Below are 17,590 nucleotides of genomic sequence, written 5' to 3' on the forward strand. Positions count from 1 at the left end.
CTAGTTACATGTATAAAGAAAATGTTGATTTAGTTATATGCTCATATACATATGGTCTAAGAAATCAATAAATAAAATTCAAAGTTGCTTTACAATCAATGTGAGTGGTGATGGTTATGAGAGCGGCACTGGGACCAGGCCTAGAACTATCTGCCCCTGAACTACTTACTGCCATCTGCGTGGCCAGCTCTATATATGTATAAAGAAAATGTTGGTTTGGTGATATGTTCATATCAACATGATCTATGAAATCAATAAAGAAAATTCAATGTTCCTTTACAATCAATGTGAGTTTTGACAGGTATGAGGGCGGCACTGGGACCAGACCTAGAACTATCTGCACCTGAAACCCTTCTGCCATCTGCCTGGCCCGCTCGATATTTGTTTCACGAAAATGTTGGTTTGGTGACATGTTCATATACGTATGGTCTATGATATCAATTCAGAATATTCTATGTTACTTTACATTCAATGGGAGTAGTGACAGGTATTAGGACGGCACTGGGACAAGGCCTAGAATTATCTGCCCTCAACTCCTTACTGCCATCTGCATGGGCCGCTTGATATATGTATAAAGAAAATGTTGGTTTAGTTATGTGCTCATATACATATGGTCTATGAAATAAATAAAGAAAATTCAATGTTCCTTTACAATCTATGTGAGTGGTGACGGGTGTGAGGGCTGCACTTTGACCAGGCCTAGAACTATCTGCCCCTGAACCCCTTACTGTTAGCTGCAAGGCACTCTCGATTTATTAATAAAAAGAATATTGGTTTGGTGACATGTTCATATACATATAGTCTATTTAATCAATAAAGAAAATTCACTGTTCCATTACAATCAATGTGAGTGGTGACGGGTATGAGGGCACCACTAGGACCAGGCCTAGAACTATTTGCCCCTGAACTCCTAACTGCCATCTGCCTGGACCGCTCGATATGTGTATAAAGAAAATGTTGGTTTTGTTATATGCTCATATTCATATGGTCTATGAAATCAATAAAGAAAATCTATGTTCCTTTACAATCTGTGTGAGTGGTGGCGGGTATGAGGGTGGCACTGGGACGAGGCCTAGAACTATCTGCCCCTGAACTCCTTAACACCATCTTTATGGACCGCTCGATATATGTAAAAAGAAAATATTGGTTTTCTTATATGCTCATATACATATGGTCTATGAAATCAATAAAGAAAATTCAATGTTCCTTTACAATCAATGTGTGTGGTGACGGGTATGTGGGCGGCACGGGGACCAGGCCTAGAACTATCTGCCCCTGAACCACTTACTGCCATCTGCATGGCCCGCTCGATATATGTATAAAGAAAATGTTGGTTTTGTTATATGCTCATATACATATGGTCTATGAAATCAATAAAGAAAATCAATTTTCCTTTACAATCAGTGTGAGTGGTGACGTGTATGAATGCGGCACTGGGACAAGGCCTAGATCTATCTGCCCCTGAACTACTTACTACCATCTGCATAACCCGCTAGATATTTGAATAAAGAAGATGTTGGTTTAGTTATATGCTCATATACATATGGCCTATGAAATCAATAATGATAATTCAATGTTCCTTTACAATCAATGTGACTGGTGACGGGTATGAGGGCGGCACAAGGACCAGGCCTAGAACTATCTGCCCCTGAACTGCTTACTGCCATCTGCATGGCCCGCTCCATATATGTATATAGAAAAAGTTGGTTTTGTTATATGCTCATATACATATGGTCTATGAAATCAATAAAGAAAATTCAATGTTCCTTTACAATCAATGTGAGTGGTGACGGGTATGAGCACGGCACTGGGACAAGGCCTAGAAATATCTGCCACTGAACTACTTACTGCCATCTGCATGGCCCACTCGATATATCTATAAAGAAAATGTTGGTTTTGTTATATGCTCATATACATATGGTCTATGCAATCAATAAAGAAAATTCAATATTCTTTTACAATCAATGTGAGTGGTGATGGGGATGAGGGCGGCACTGGGACAAGGCCTAGAACTGTCTGCCCCTGAACTTCTTACTGCCATCTGCATGGCCCGCTCGATATATGTATAAAGAGAATGTTTGTTTTGTTATTGCTTATATACAAATGGTCTATAAAATCAATAAAGAAATTTCAAAGTTCCTTTACAATCAATGTGAGTGGTGACGGGTATGAGGGCGGCACTGGGACCAGGCCTAGAACTATCTGCCCCTGAACTACTTACTTTCATCTGCATGGCCCGTTTGTTATATGTATAAAGAAAATGTTGGTTTTTTTATATGCTCATATACATATGGTCTATGAAATCAATAACGAAAATTCAATGTTCCTTTACAATCAATGTGAGTGGTGACGGGTAAAATGCGGCTCTGGGACAAGGCCTAGAACTATCTGCCCCTGAACTACTTACTGCCATCTGCATGGCCCGCTCGATATATGTATAATGAAAATGTTGGTTTTGTTATATGCTCATATACATATGGTCTATGAAATCAATAAAGAAAATTCAGTGTTCCTTTACAATAAATGTGAGTAGTGAAGGGGATGTGGGTGGCAGTAGGACAAAGCCCAGAACTATCTGCCCGTGAATTCCTTACTGCCATCAGCATGGCCCGCTCGATATATCTATAAAAAAAATGTTGGTTTTGTTATATGTTCATATACAAATGGTCTATGAAATCAATAAAGAAAGTTCAATGTTCCTATGCAAGCAACGTGAGTGGTGACGGGTATGAGGGCGGCACTGGTACCATGCCTAGAAATATCTGCCCCTGAACTCTTTACTGCCATCTGCATGGCCCGAACGAATTATGTATAAAGAAAATGTTGGTTTAGTTATATGCTCATATACATATGGTCTATGAAATCAATAAAGAAAATTCAATGTTCCTTTACAATCAATGAGAGTGGTGACGGGTGTGAGGGCTGCGCTGGGACCAGGCCTAGAACTATCTCTCCTTGAACTACTTACTGCCATCTGCATGGCACACTCGATATATGTATAAAGAGAATATTGGTTTTGTTATATGCTCATATACATATGGTCTATGAAATCAATAAAGAAAATTAAATGTTCAATTACAATCAATGTGAGTGGTGACGGGTATGAGGGCGGCACAGGTACCAGGCCTAGAACTATCAGCCCCTGAACTACTTACTGCCATCTGCATGGCCCACTCTATATATGTATAAAGAAAATGTTTGTTTTGTTATATGCTCATATACATATGGTCTATGAAATCAATAAAGAAAATTCAATGTTCCTTTACAATCAATGAGAGTGGTGACGGGTGTGAGGGCTGCGCTGGGACCGGGCCTAGAACTATCTGCACCTGAACTCCTTACTGCCAGCTGCAAGGCCCGCTTGATAAACGTAAAAAGAGAATATTTGTTTGTTGATATGTTAATATACATATGGTGTATGAAATCAATAAAGAAAATTGCATGTTCCTTTACAATCTTTGTGAGTGGTGACGGGTATGAGGGCGGCACTGGGACCAAGCCTAGAAATATCTGCCCCTCAAATCTTAACTGCCATCTGCCAGGCTCGCTCGATAAATGTATAAAAAAAATGTTGGTTTGGTGATATGTTCATATACATATGGTCTGGGAAATCAATAATGAAAATTCAATGTTCCCTTACAATCAGTGTTAGTGGTGACGGGTCCGGGGGCGGCACTACGACCAGGCCTAGAACTATCTGCCCCTGAACTCCTTACTGCCATCTGCATGGCCCACTCGATATAAGTATAAAGATAATGTTGGCTTGGTGATATGTTCATACACATATGTTCTATAAAATCAATAAAGAAAATTCTATGTTCCTTTGCAATCATGGTGAGTGGTGACGGGTGTGATGGTGGCACTGGGACCAAGCCTAGAAATATCTGCCCCTGAACTCTTTACTGCCATCTGCATGGCCCGAACGAATTATGTATAAAGAAAATGTTGGTTTAGTTATATGCTAATATACATCTGGTCTATGAAATCAATAAAGAAAATACAATGTTACTTTACAATCAATGTGAGTGGTGACGGTTATGAGGGCGGCAATGGGATTTGGCCTAGAACTATCTGCCCCTCAACTCTTTACTGCTATCTGCCAGTCCCGCTCGATATATGTATAAAGGAAATGTTGGTTTGGTGGTATGTTCATATATATATGGTGTATGAAATCAATAAAGAATATTCAATGTTCCTCTTTAGTCAATGAGAGTGGTGACCGGTATGAGGGTGACACTGGGACCAGGCCTAGAACTATCTGCCCCTGATTTCCTTACTGCCATCTGCCAGGCCCGCTCGATATATGTATAAAGAAAATGTTAGTTTAGTTACATGCTCTTTAACATATGGTCTATGAAATGAATAAAGAAAATTCAATGTTCCTTTACAATAAATGTGAGTGGTGATGGGTATGAGGTTACCACTAGCACCAGGCCTAGAACTATTTGCCCCTGAACTCCATACTGCCATCTGCATGGCCCACTCGATATATGTACACTCCTGGAAACTGAAATAAGAACACCGTGAATTCATTGTCCCAGGAAGGGGAAACTTTATTGACACATTCCTGGGGTCAGATTCATCACATGATCACACTGACAGAACCACAGGCACATAGACACAGGCAACAGAGCATGCACAATGTCGGCACTAGTACAGTGTATATCCATCTTTCGCAGCAATGCAGGCTGCTATTCTCCCATGGAGACGATCGTAGAGATGCTGGATGTAGTCCTGTGGAATGGCTTGCCATGCCATTTCCACCTGGCGCCTCAGTTGGACCAGCTTTCGTGCTGGACGTGCAGACCGCGTGAGACGACGCTACATCCAGTCCCAAACATGCTCAATGGGGGACAGATCCGGAGATATTGCTGGCCAGGGTAGTTGACTTACACCTTCTAGAACACGTTGGTGGCACGGGATACATGCGGAAGTGCATTGTCCTGTTGGAACAGCAAGTTCCCTTGCCAGTCTAGGAATGGTAGAACGATGGGTTCGATGACGGTTTGGATGTACCATGCACTATTCAGTGTCCCCTCGACAATCACCAGAGGTGTACGGCCAGTGTAGGAGATCGCTCCCCACACCATGATGCCGGGTGTTGGCCCTGTGTGGCGCGGTCGTATGCAGTCCTGATTGTGGCGCTTACCTGCACGGCGCAAAACACTCATACGACCATCATTGGCACTAAGGCAGAAGCGACTCTCATCACTGAAGACGACACGTCTCCATTCGTCCCTCCATTCACGCCTGTCGCGAAACCACTGGAGGCGGGCTGCACGATGTTGGGGCGTGAGCGGTAGATGGCCTAACGGTGTGCAGGACCATAGCCCAGCTTCATGGAGACGGTTGCGAATGGTCCTCGCCGATACCCCAGGAGCAACAGTGTCCCTAATTTGCTGGGAAGTGGCGGTGCGGTCCCCTACGGCACTGCGTAGGATCCTACGGTCTTGGCGTCCATCCATGCGTCGCTGCGGTCCGGTCCCAGGTCGACGGGCACGTGCACCTTTCGCCGACCACTGGCGACAACATCGATGTACTGTGGAGACCTCACGCCCCACGTGTTGAGCAATTCGGCGGTACGTCCACCCGGCCTCCCGCATGCACGCTATACGCCCTCGCTCAAAGTCCGTCAACTGCACATACGGTTCACGTCCACGCTGTCGCGGCCTACAACCACAGTTAAAGACTGCGATGGAGCACCGTATGCCACGGCAAACTGGCTGACACTGACGGCGGCGGTGCACAAATGCTGCGCAGCTAGCGCCATTCGACGGCCAACACCGCGGTTCCTGGTGTGTCCGCTGTGCCGTGCGTGTAATCATTGCCTGTACAGCCCTCTCGCACTGTCGGAGCAAGTATAATGGGTCTGACACACCGGTGTCAATGTGTTCTTTTTTCCATTTCCATGAGTGTATAATGAAAATGTGGGTTTGGTTATATGTACATACACATATGGTCTGGAAAACCAATAATGAAAATACAATGTTCATTTACAATCAATGTGAGTGGTGGCGGGTATGAGGGTGGCACTGGAACCAGGCCTAGAAATATCTGCCCCTCAACTCCTTACTGCCTTCTGCATGGCCCGCTCGATATATGTATAATGAAAATGTGGGTTTGGTTATATATTCATACACATATGGTCTGCTAAATCAATAAAGAAAATACAATGTTTCTTTACAATCAATGTGAGTGGTGTCAGGTATGAGGGCGGCACTGGGACCAGGACTAGAAATCTCTGCCCCTGAACTCCTTACTGCCATCTGCATGGCCCGCTCGATATATGTATAATGAAAATGTGGGTTTGGTTATATGTTCATATACATATGGTCTGGGAAATCAATATAGAAAATACAATGTTCGTTTACAATCAATGTGAGTGGTGTCGGGTATGAGGGCGGCACTGGGACCAGGACAAGAAATATCTGCACCTGAACTCCTTACTGCCATCTGCATGGCCCGCATGATATATGTATAATGAAAATGTGGGTTTGGTTATATGTTCATATACATATGGTCTGGGAAATCAATAAAGAAAATACAATGTTCCTTTACAATCAATGTGAGTGGTGTCGGGTATGAGGACGGCACTGGGACTAGGCCTAGAAATAACTGCCCCGGAGCTCCTTACTGCCATCTGCAGGGCTTTCTCGAATTATGTATAAAGAAAATGTTGGTTTAGTTAAATGCTCATATACATATGGTCTATGAAATCAATAAAGAAACTTCAATGTTCCTTTACAATCAATGTGAGTGGTGACGGGTATGAGGGCACCACTAGGACCAGGCCTAGAACTATTTGCCCCCGAACTCCTTCCTGCCATCTGTATGGCCGGCTCGAATTAAGTATAGAGAAAATGTTGATTTAGTTTTAAGCCCATACACATATGGTCTAAGAAATCAATAAAGAAATTACAATGTTCCATTACAATCAATGTCAGTGGTGATGGGTATGAGGTCGGCACTGGGACAATTCCTAGATTTATCTCCCCCTCAACTCCTTACTGCCTTCTGCCTGGAAATCTCGATATATGTATGAAGAAAATATTGATTTTTTCATACGTTCATATACATATAGTCTGGGAAATCAATGAAGAAAATTCAATGTTCCTTTACAACCAATGTGAGTGGTGACAGGTATGAGGGTGGCACTGGGACAAGGCCTAGAAATACCTGCCCCTGAACTCCTTACTGCCGTCTGCATATCCCGCTCTATATAAGTATAAAGATAATGTTGGCTTGGTGATATGTTCATACACATATGTTCTATAAAATCAATAAAGAAAGTTCTATGTTCCTTTGCAATCATGGTGAGTGGTGACGGGTGTGATGGTGGCACTGGGACCAAGCCTAGAAATGTCTGCCCCTGAACTACTTACTGCCATCTGCATGGCCCGCTCGATATATGTATAAAGAAAATGATGGTTTTGTTATATGCTCATATACATATGGTCTATGAAATCAATAAAGAAACTTCAATGTTCCTTTACAATCAATGTGAGTGGTGACGGTTATGAGGGCGGCACTGGGACCAGGACAAGAAATATCTGCACCTGAACTCCTTACTGCCATCTGCATGGCCCGCTTGATATATGTATAATGAAAATGTGGGTTTGGTTATATGTTCATATACATATGGACTGGGAAATCCATAAAGAAAATACAATATTCCTTTACAATCAATGTGAGTGGTGTCGGGTATGAGGGCGGCACTGGGACCAGGACTAGAAATATCTTCCCGTGAACTCTTACTGCCATCTGCATGGCAAACTCGATATATGTTTAAAGAAAATGTGGTTTTGGTTATATGTCCATATACATATGGTCTGGGAAATCAATAAAGAAAATACAATGTTCCTTTACAATCAATGTGTGTGGTGATGGGTATGAGGGCGGCACTTGGACTACGCCTAGAAATATCTGCCCCTAAGCTCCTTACTGCCATCTGCATGGCCCACTCAATATATGTATAATGAAAATGTGTTTTTGGTTATATGTTCATATACATATGGTCTGGAAAATCAATAAAGAAAATACAATATTCATTTACAATCAATGTGAGTGGTGTCGGGTATGAGGGCGGCACTTGGACCAGGCCTAGAAATATCTGCCCCTGAACTCCTTACTGCCATCTGCATGGCCCGCTCGATATATGTATAATGAAAATGTGGATTTGGTTATATGTTCATATACATATGGACTGGGAAATCCATAAAGAAAATACAATATTCCTTTAAAATCAATGTGAGTGGTGTCGGGTATGAGGGCGGCACTGGGACCAGGACTAGAAATATCTGCCCCTGAACTCCTTACTGCCATCTGCATGGCCCGCTCGATATATGTATAATGAAAATGTGGGTTTGGTTATATATTCATACACATATGGTCTGCTAAATCAATAAAGAAAATACAATGTTTCTTTACAATCAATGTGAGTGGTGTCAGGTATGAGGGCGGCACTGGGACCAGGACAAGAAATATCTGCACCTGAACTCCTTACTGCCATCTGCATGGCCCGCTTGATATATGTATAATGAAAATGTGGGTTTGGTTATATGTTCATATACATATGGTCTGGGAAATCAATATAGAAAATACAATGTTCGTTTACAATCAATGTGAGTGGTGTCGGGTATGAGGGCGGCACTGGGACCAGGACAAGAAATATCTGCACCTGAACTCCTTACTGCCATCTGCATGGCCCGCTTGATATATGTATAATGAAAATGTGGGTTTGGTTGTATGTTCATATACATATGGTCTGGGAAATCAATAAAGAAAATACAATGTTCCTCTACAATCAATGTGAATGGTGACTGGTATGAGGGCACCACTAGGACCAGGCCTGGAACTATTTGCCCCTGAACTCCTTCCTGCCATCTGTATGGCCGGCTCGAATTAAGTATAGAGAAAATGTTGATTTAGTTATAAGCCCATATACATATGGTCTAAGAAATCAATAAAGAAATTACAATGTTCCATTACAATCAATGTCAGTGGTGATGGGTATGAGGGCGGCACTGGGACAATTCCTAGATTTATCTCCCCCTCAACTCCTTACTGCCTTCTGCCTGGAAATCTCGATATATGTATTAAGAAAATATTGATTTTTTCATACGTTCATATACATATAGTCTGGGAAATCAATGAAGAAAATTCAATGTTCCTTTACAACCAATGTGAGTGGTGACAGGTATGAGGGTGGCACTGGGACAAGGCCTAGAAATAACTGCCCCGGAACTCCTTACTGCCATCTGCATGGCCCGCTCTAATTATGTATAAAGAAAATGTGGGTTTGGTTATATGTTCATACACATGTTGTTGTTGTTGTGGTCTTCAGTCCTGAGACTGGTTTGATGCAGCTCTCCATGCTACTCTATCCTGTGCAAGCTTCTTCATCTCCCAGTACCTATTGCAACCTACATCCTTCTGAATCTGTTTAGTGTACTCATCTCTCGGTCTCCCTCTACGATTTTTACCCTCCACACTGCCCTCCAATGCTAAATTTGTGATCCCTTGATGCCTCAAAACATGTCCTACCAACCGATCCCTTCTTCTAGTCAAGTTGTGCCACAAACTTCTCTTCTCCCCAAACCTATTCAATACCTCCTCGTAAGTTACGTGATCTATCCGCCTTATCTTCAGTATTCTTCTGTAGCACCACATTTCGAAAGCTACTATTCTCTTCTTGTCCAAACTAGTTATCTTCCATGTTTCACTTCCATACATGGCTACACTCCAAACAAATATTTTCAGAAATGTCTTCCTGACACTTAAATCTATATTTGATGTTAACAAATTTCTCTTCTTCAGAAACGCTTTCCTTTCCATTGCCAGTCTACATTTTATATCCTCTCTACTTCGACCATCGTCAGTTATTTTACTTCCTAAATAGCAAAACTCCTTTATTACTTTAAGTGTCTCATTTCCTAATCTAATTCCCTCAGCATCACCCGACTTAATTCGACTACATTCCATTATCCTCGTTTTGCTTTTGTTGATGTTCATCTTATATCCTCCTTTCAAGACACTGTCCATTCCGTTCAACTGCTCTTCCAAGTCCTTTGCCGTCTCTGACAGAATTACAATGTCATCGGCGAACCTCAAAATTTTTACTTCGTCTCCATGAATTTTAATACCTACTCCAAATTTTTCTTTTGTTTCCTTTACTGCTTGCTCAATATACAGATTGAATAACATTGGGGAGAGGCTACAACCCTGTCTCACCCCTTTCCCAACCACTGCTTCCCTTTCATGCCCCTCGACTCTTATGACTGCCATCTGGTTTCTGTACAAATTGTAAATAGCCTTTCGCTCCCTGTATTTTACCCCTACCACTTTTAGAATTTGAAAAAGAGTATTCCAGTCAACATTGTCAAAAGCTTTCTCTAAGTCCACAAATGCTAGAAACGTAGGTTTGCCTTTTCTTAATCTTTCTTCTAAGATAGGTCGTAAGGTCAGTATTGCCTCACGTGTTCCAACATAGCGACGGAATCCAAACTGATCCTCCCGGAGGTCCGCATCTACCAGTTTTTCCATTCGTCTGTAAAGAATTCGCGTTAGTATTTTGCAGCTGTGACTTATTAAACTGATAGTTCGGTAATTTTCACATCTGTCAGTACCTGCTTTCTTTGGGATTGGAATTATTATATTCTTCTTGAAGTCTGAGGGTATTTCGCCTGTCTCATACATCTTGCTCACCAGCTGGTAGAGTTTTGTCATGACTGGTTCTCCCAAGGCCGTCAGTAGTTCTAATGGAATGTTGTCTACTCCCGGGACCTTGTTTCGACTCAGGTCTTTCAGTGCTCTGTCAAACTCTTCACGCAGTATCGTATCACCCATTTCGTCTTCATCTACATCCTCTTCCATTTCCATAACATTGTCCTCAAGTACATCGCCCTTGTATAAACCTTCTATATACTCCTTCCACCTTTCTGCCTTCCCTTCTTTCCTTAGAACTGGGTTGCCATCTGAGCTCTTGATATTCATACACGTGGTTCTCTTCTCTCCAAATGTCTCTTTAATTTTCCTGTATGCAGTATCTATCTTACCCCTAGTGAGATAAGCTTCTACGTTCATACACATATGGTCTGGGAAACCAATAAAGGAAATACAATGTTCCGTTACAATCAATGTGAGTTGTGACGGGTACGAGGGCGGCACTGGGACCAAGCCTAGAAATATCTTCCCCTGAACTCCTTACTGCCATCTGCATGGCCCTCTCGAATTATGTATAAAGAAAATGTGGGTTTGGTTATATGTCCATATACATTTGGCCTGGGATATCAATAAAGAAAATACAATGTTCCTTTACAATCAATGTGAGTGGTGATTGGTATGAGGGGGGCACTTGGACCACGCCTCTCCTTACTGCCATCTGCATGGCCCGCTCGATATATGTTTAATGAAAATGTGGGTTTGGTTATATGTTCATATACATATGGTCTGGAAAATCAATAAAGAAAATGCAATGTTCATTTACAATCAATGTGAGTGGTGATGGGTATGAGGGCGGCACTGGGACCAGGACTAGAAATATCTGCCCCTGAACTCCTTACTGCCATCTGCATGGCCCGCTCGATATATGGATAATGAAAATGTGGGTCTGGTTATATGTTCATATACATATGCTCTGGGAAATAAATGAAGAAAATACAATGTTCTTTTACAATCAATGTGAGTGGTGTCGGGTATGAGGGCGGCACTGTTACCAGGACAAGAAGTATCTGCCCCTGAACTTCTTACTGCCATCTGCATGGCCCGCTCGATATATGTATAATGAAAATGTGGGTTTGGTTATATTTTCATATACATATGGTCTGGGAAATCAATAAAGAAAATACAATGTTCCTTTACAATCAATGTGAGTGGTGTCGTGTATGAGGGCGGCACTGGGACCAGGACTAGAAATATCTGCCCCTGAACTCCTTACTGCCATCTGCATGGCCCGCTTGTTATATGTATAATGAAAATGTGTGTTTGGTTATATGTTCATATACATATGGTCTGGAAAATCAATAAAGAAAATACAATGTTCATTTACAATCAATGTGAGTGGTGGCGGGTATGAGGGTGGCACTGGAACCAGGCCTAGAAATATCTGCCCCTCAACTCCTTACTGCCATCTGCATGGCCCGCTCGATATATGTATAATGAAAATGTGGGTTTGGTTATATATTCATACACATATGGTCTGCTAAATCAATAAAGAAAATACAATGTTTCTTTACAATCAATGTGAGTGGTGTCAGGTATGAGGGCGGCACTGGGACCAGGACTAGAAATCTCTGCCCCTGAACTCCTTACTGCCATCTGCATGGCCCGCTCGATATATGTATAATGAAAATGTGGGTTTGGTTATATGTTCATATACATATGGTCTGGGAAATCAATATAGAAAATACAATGTTCGTTTACAATCAATGTGAGTGGTGTCGGGTATGAGGGCGGCACTGGGACCAGGACAAGAAATATCTGCACCTGAACTCCTTACTGCCATCTGCATGGCCCGCATGATATATGTATAATGAAAATGTGGGTTTGGTTATGTGTTCATATACATATGGTCTGGGAAATCAATAAAGAAAATACAATGTTCCTTTACAATCAATGTGAGTGGTGTCGGGTATGAGGACGGCACTGGGACTAGGCCTAGAAATAACTGCCCCGGAGCTCCTTACTGCCATCTGCAGGGCTTTCTCGAATTATGTATAAAGAAAATGTTGGTTTAGTTAAATGCTCATATACATATGGTCTATGAAATCAATAAAGAAACTTCAATGTTCCTTTACAATCAATGTGAGTGGTGACGGGTATGAGGGCACCACTAGGACCAGGCCTAGAACTATTTGCCCCCGAACTCCTTCCTGCCATCTGTATGGCCGGCTCGAATTAAGTATAGAGAAAATGTTGATTTAGTTTTAAGCCCATACACATATGGTCTAAGAAATCAATAAAGAAATTACAATGTTCCATTACAATCAATGTCAGTGGTGATGGGTATGAGGTCGGCACTGGGACAATTCCTAGATTTATCTCCCCCTCAACTCCTTACTGCCTTCTGCCTGGAAATCTCGATATATGTATGAAGAAAATATTGATTTTTTCATACGTTCATATACATATAGTCTGGGAAATCAATGAAGAAAATTCAATGTTCCTTTACAACCAATGTGAGTGGTGACAGGTATGAGGGTGGCACTGGGACAAGGCCTAGAAATACCTGCCCCTGAACTCCTTACTGCCGTCTGCATATCCCGCTCTATATAAGTATAAAGATAATGTTGGCTTGGTGATATGTTCATACACATATGTTCTATAAAATCAATAAAGAAAGTTCTATGTTCCTTTGCAATCATGGTGAGTGGTGACGGGTGTGATGGTGGCACTGGGACCAAGCCTAGAAATGTCTGCCCCTGAACTACTTACTGCCATCTGCATGGCCCGCTCGATATATGTATAAAGAAAATGATGGTTTTGTTATATGCTCATATACATATGGTCTATGAAATCAATAAAGAAACTTCAATGTTCCTTTACAATCAATGTGAGTGGTGACGGTTATGAGGGCGGCACTGGGACCAGGACAAGAAATATCTGCACCTGAACTCCTTACTGCCATCTGCATGGCCCGCTTGATATATGTATAATGAAAATGTGGGTTTGGTTATATGTTCATATACATATGGACTGGGAAATCCATAAAGAAAATACAATATTCCTTTACAATCAATGTGAGTGGTGTCGGGTATGAGGGCGGCACTGGGACCAGGACTAGAAATATTTTCCCGTGAACTCTTACTGCCATCTGCATGGCAAACTCGATATATGTTTAAAGAAAATGTGGTTTTGGTTATATGTCCATATACATATGGTCTGGGAAATCAATAAAGAAAATACAATGTTCCTTTACAATCAATGTGTGTGGTGATGGGTATGAGGGCGGCACTTGGACTACGCCTAGAAATATCTGCCCCTAAGCTCCTTACTGCCATCTGCATGGCCCACTCAATATATGTATAATGAAAATGTGTTTTTGGTTATATGTTCATATACATATGGTCTGGAAAATCAATAAAGAAAATACAATATTCATTTACAATCAATGTGAGTGGTGTCGGGTATGAGGGCGGCACTTGGACCAGGCCTAGAAATATCTGCCCCTGAACTCCTTACTGCCATCTGCATGGCCCGCTCGATATATGTATAATGAAAATGTGGATTTGGTTATATGTTCATATACATATGGACTGGGAAATCCATAAAGAAAATACAATATTCCTTTAAAATCAATGTGAGTGGTGTCGGGTATGAGGGCGGCACTGGGACCAGGACTAGAAATATCTGCCCCTGAACTCCTTACTGCCATCTGCATGGCCCGCTCGATATATGTATAATGAAAATGTGGGTTTGGTTATATATTCATACACATATGGTCTGCTAAATCAATAAAGAAAATACAATGTTTCTTTACAATCAATGTGAGTGGTGTCAGGTATGAGGGCGGCACTGGGACCAGGACAAGAAATATCTGCACCTGAACTCCTTACTGCCATCTGCATGGCCCGCTTGATATATGTATAATGAAAATGTGGGTTTGGTTATATGTTCATATACATATGGTCTGGGAAATCAATATAGAAAATACAATGTTCGTTTACAATCAATGTGAGTGGTGTCGGGTATGAGGGCGGCACTGGGACCAGGACAAGAAATATCTGCACCTGAACTCCTTACTGCCATCTGCATGGCCCGCTTGATATATGTATAATGAAAATGTGGGTTTGGTTGTATGTTCATATACATATGGTCTGGGAAATCAATAAAGAAAATACAATGTTCCTCTACAATCAATGTGAGTGGTGTCGGGTATGACGGCGGCACTGGGACTAGGCCTAGAAATAACTGCCCCGGAACTCCTTACTGCCATCTGCAGGGCTTTCTCGAATTATGTATAAAGAAAATGTTGGTTTAGTTATATGCTCATATACATATGGTCTATGAAATCAATAAAGAAACTTCAATGTTCCTTTACAATCAATGTGAATGGTGACTGGTATGAGGGCACCACTAGGACCAGGCCTGGAACTATTTGCCCCTGAACTCCTTCCTGCCATCTGTATGGCCGGCTCGAATTAAGTATAGAGAAAATGTTGATTTAGTTATAAGCCCATATACATATGGTCTAAGAAATCAATAAAGAAATTACAATGTTCCATTACAATCAATGTCAGTGGTGATGGGTATGAGGGCGGCACTGGGACAATTCCTAGATTTATCTCCCCCTCAACTCCTTACTGCCTTCTGCCTGGAAATCTCGATATATGTATTAAGAAAATATTGATTTTTTCATACGTTCATATACATATAGTCTGGGAAATCAATGAAGAAAATTCAATGTTCCTTTACAACCAATGTGAGTGGTGACAGGTATGAGGGTGGCACTGGGACAAGGCCTAGAAATAACTGCCCCGGAACTCCTTACTGCCATCTGCATGGCCCGCTCTAATTATGTATAAAGAAAATGTGGGTTTGGTTATATGTTCATACACATGTTGTTGTTGTTGTGGTCTTCAGTCCTGAGACTGGTTTGATGCAGCTCTCCATGCTACTCTATCCTGTGCAAGCTTCTTCATCTCCCAGTACCTATTGCAACCTACATCCTTCTGAATCTGTTTAGTGTACTCATCTCTCGGTCTCCCTCTACGATTTTTACCCTCCACACTGCCCTCCAATGCTAAATTTGTGATCCCTTGATGCCTCAAAACATGTCCTACCAACCGATCCCTTCTTCTAGTCAAGTTGTGCCACAAACTTCTCTTCTCCCCAAACCTATTCAATACCTCCTCGTAAGTTACGTGATCTATCCGCCTTATCTTCAGTATTCTTCTGTAGCACCACATTTCGAAAGCTACTATTCTCTTCTTGTCCAAACTAGTTATCTTCCATGTTTCACTTCCATACATGGCTACACTCCAAACAAATATTTTCAGAAATGTCTTCCTGACACTTAAATCTATATTTGATGTTAACAAATTTCTCTTCTTCAGAAACGCTTTCCTTTCCATTGCCAGTCTACATTTTATATCCTCTCTACTTCGACCATCGTCAGTTATTTTACTTCCTAAATAGCAAAACTCCTTTATTACTTTAAGTGTCTCATTTCCTAATCTAATTCCCTCAGCATCACCCGACTTAATTCGACTACATTCCATTATCCTCGTTTTGCTTTTGTTGATGTTCATCTTATATCCTCCTTTCAAGACACTGTCCATTCCGTTCAACTGCTCTTCCAAGTCCTTTGCCGTCTCTGACAGAATTACAATGTCATCGGCGAACCTCAAAATTTTTACTTCGTCTCCATGAATTTTAATACCTACTCCAAATTTTTCTTTTGTTTCCTTTACTGCTTGCTCAATATACAGATTGAATAACATTGGGGAGAGGCTACAACCCTGTCTCACCCCTTTCCCAACCACTGCTTCCCTTTCATGCCCCTCGACTCTTATGACTGCCATCTGGTTTCTGTACAAATTGTAAATAGCCTTTCGCTCCCTGTATTTTACCCCTACCACTTTTAGAATTTGAAAAAGAGTATTCCAGTCAACATTGTCAAAAGCTTTCTCTAAGTCCACAAATGCTAGAAACGTAGGTTTGCCTTTTCTTAATCTTTCTTCTAAGATAGGTCGTAAGGTCAGTATTGCCTCACGTGTTCCAACATAGCGACGGAATCCAAACTGATCCTCCCGGAGGTCCGCATCTACCAGTTTTTCCATTCGTCTGTAAAGAATTCGCGTTAGTATTTTGCAGCTGTGACTTATTAAACTGATAGTTCGGTAATTTTCACATCTGTCAGTACCTGCTTTCTTTGGGATTGGAATTATTATATTCTTCTTGAAGTCTGAGGGTATTTCGCCTGTCTCATACATCTTGCTCACCAGCTGGTAGAGTTTTGTCATGACTGGTTCTCCCAAGGCCGTCAGTAGTTCTAATGGAATGTTGTCTACTCCCGGGACCTTGTTTCGACTCAGGTCTTTCAGTGCTCTGTCAAACTCTTCACGCAGTATCGTATCACCCATTTCGTCTTCATCTACATCCTCTTCCATTTCCATAACATTGTCCTCAAGTACATCGCCCTTGTATAAACCTTCTATATACTCCTTCCACCTTTCTGCCTTCCCTTCTTTGCTTAGAACTGGGTTGCCATCTGAGCTCTTGATATTCATACATGTGGTTCTCTTCTCTCCAAATGTCTCTTTAATTTTCCTGTATGCAGTATCTATCTTTCCCCTAGTGAGATAAGCTTCTACGTTCATACACATATGGTCTGGGAAACCAATAAAGGAAATACAATGTTCCGTTACAATCAATGTGAGTTGTGACGGGTACGAGGGCGGCACTGGGACCAAGCCTAGAAATATCTTCCCCTGAACTCCTTACTGCCATCTGCATGGCCCTCTCGAATTATGTATAAAGAAAATGTGGGTTTGGTTATATGTCCATATACATTTGGTCTGGGAAATCAATAAAGAAAATACAATGTTCCTTTACAATCAATGTGAGTGGTGATTGGTATGAGGGGGGCACT

Source organism: Schistocerca gregaria, chromosome 1 (genome assembly GCF_023897955.1).
Source record: "Schistocerca gregaria isolate iqSchGreg1 chromosome 1, iqSchGreg1.2, whole genome shotgun sequence".
NCBI classification, from domain to species: Eukaryota; Metazoa; Arthropoda; class Insecta; order Orthoptera; family Acrididae; genus Schistocerca; species Schistocerca gregaria.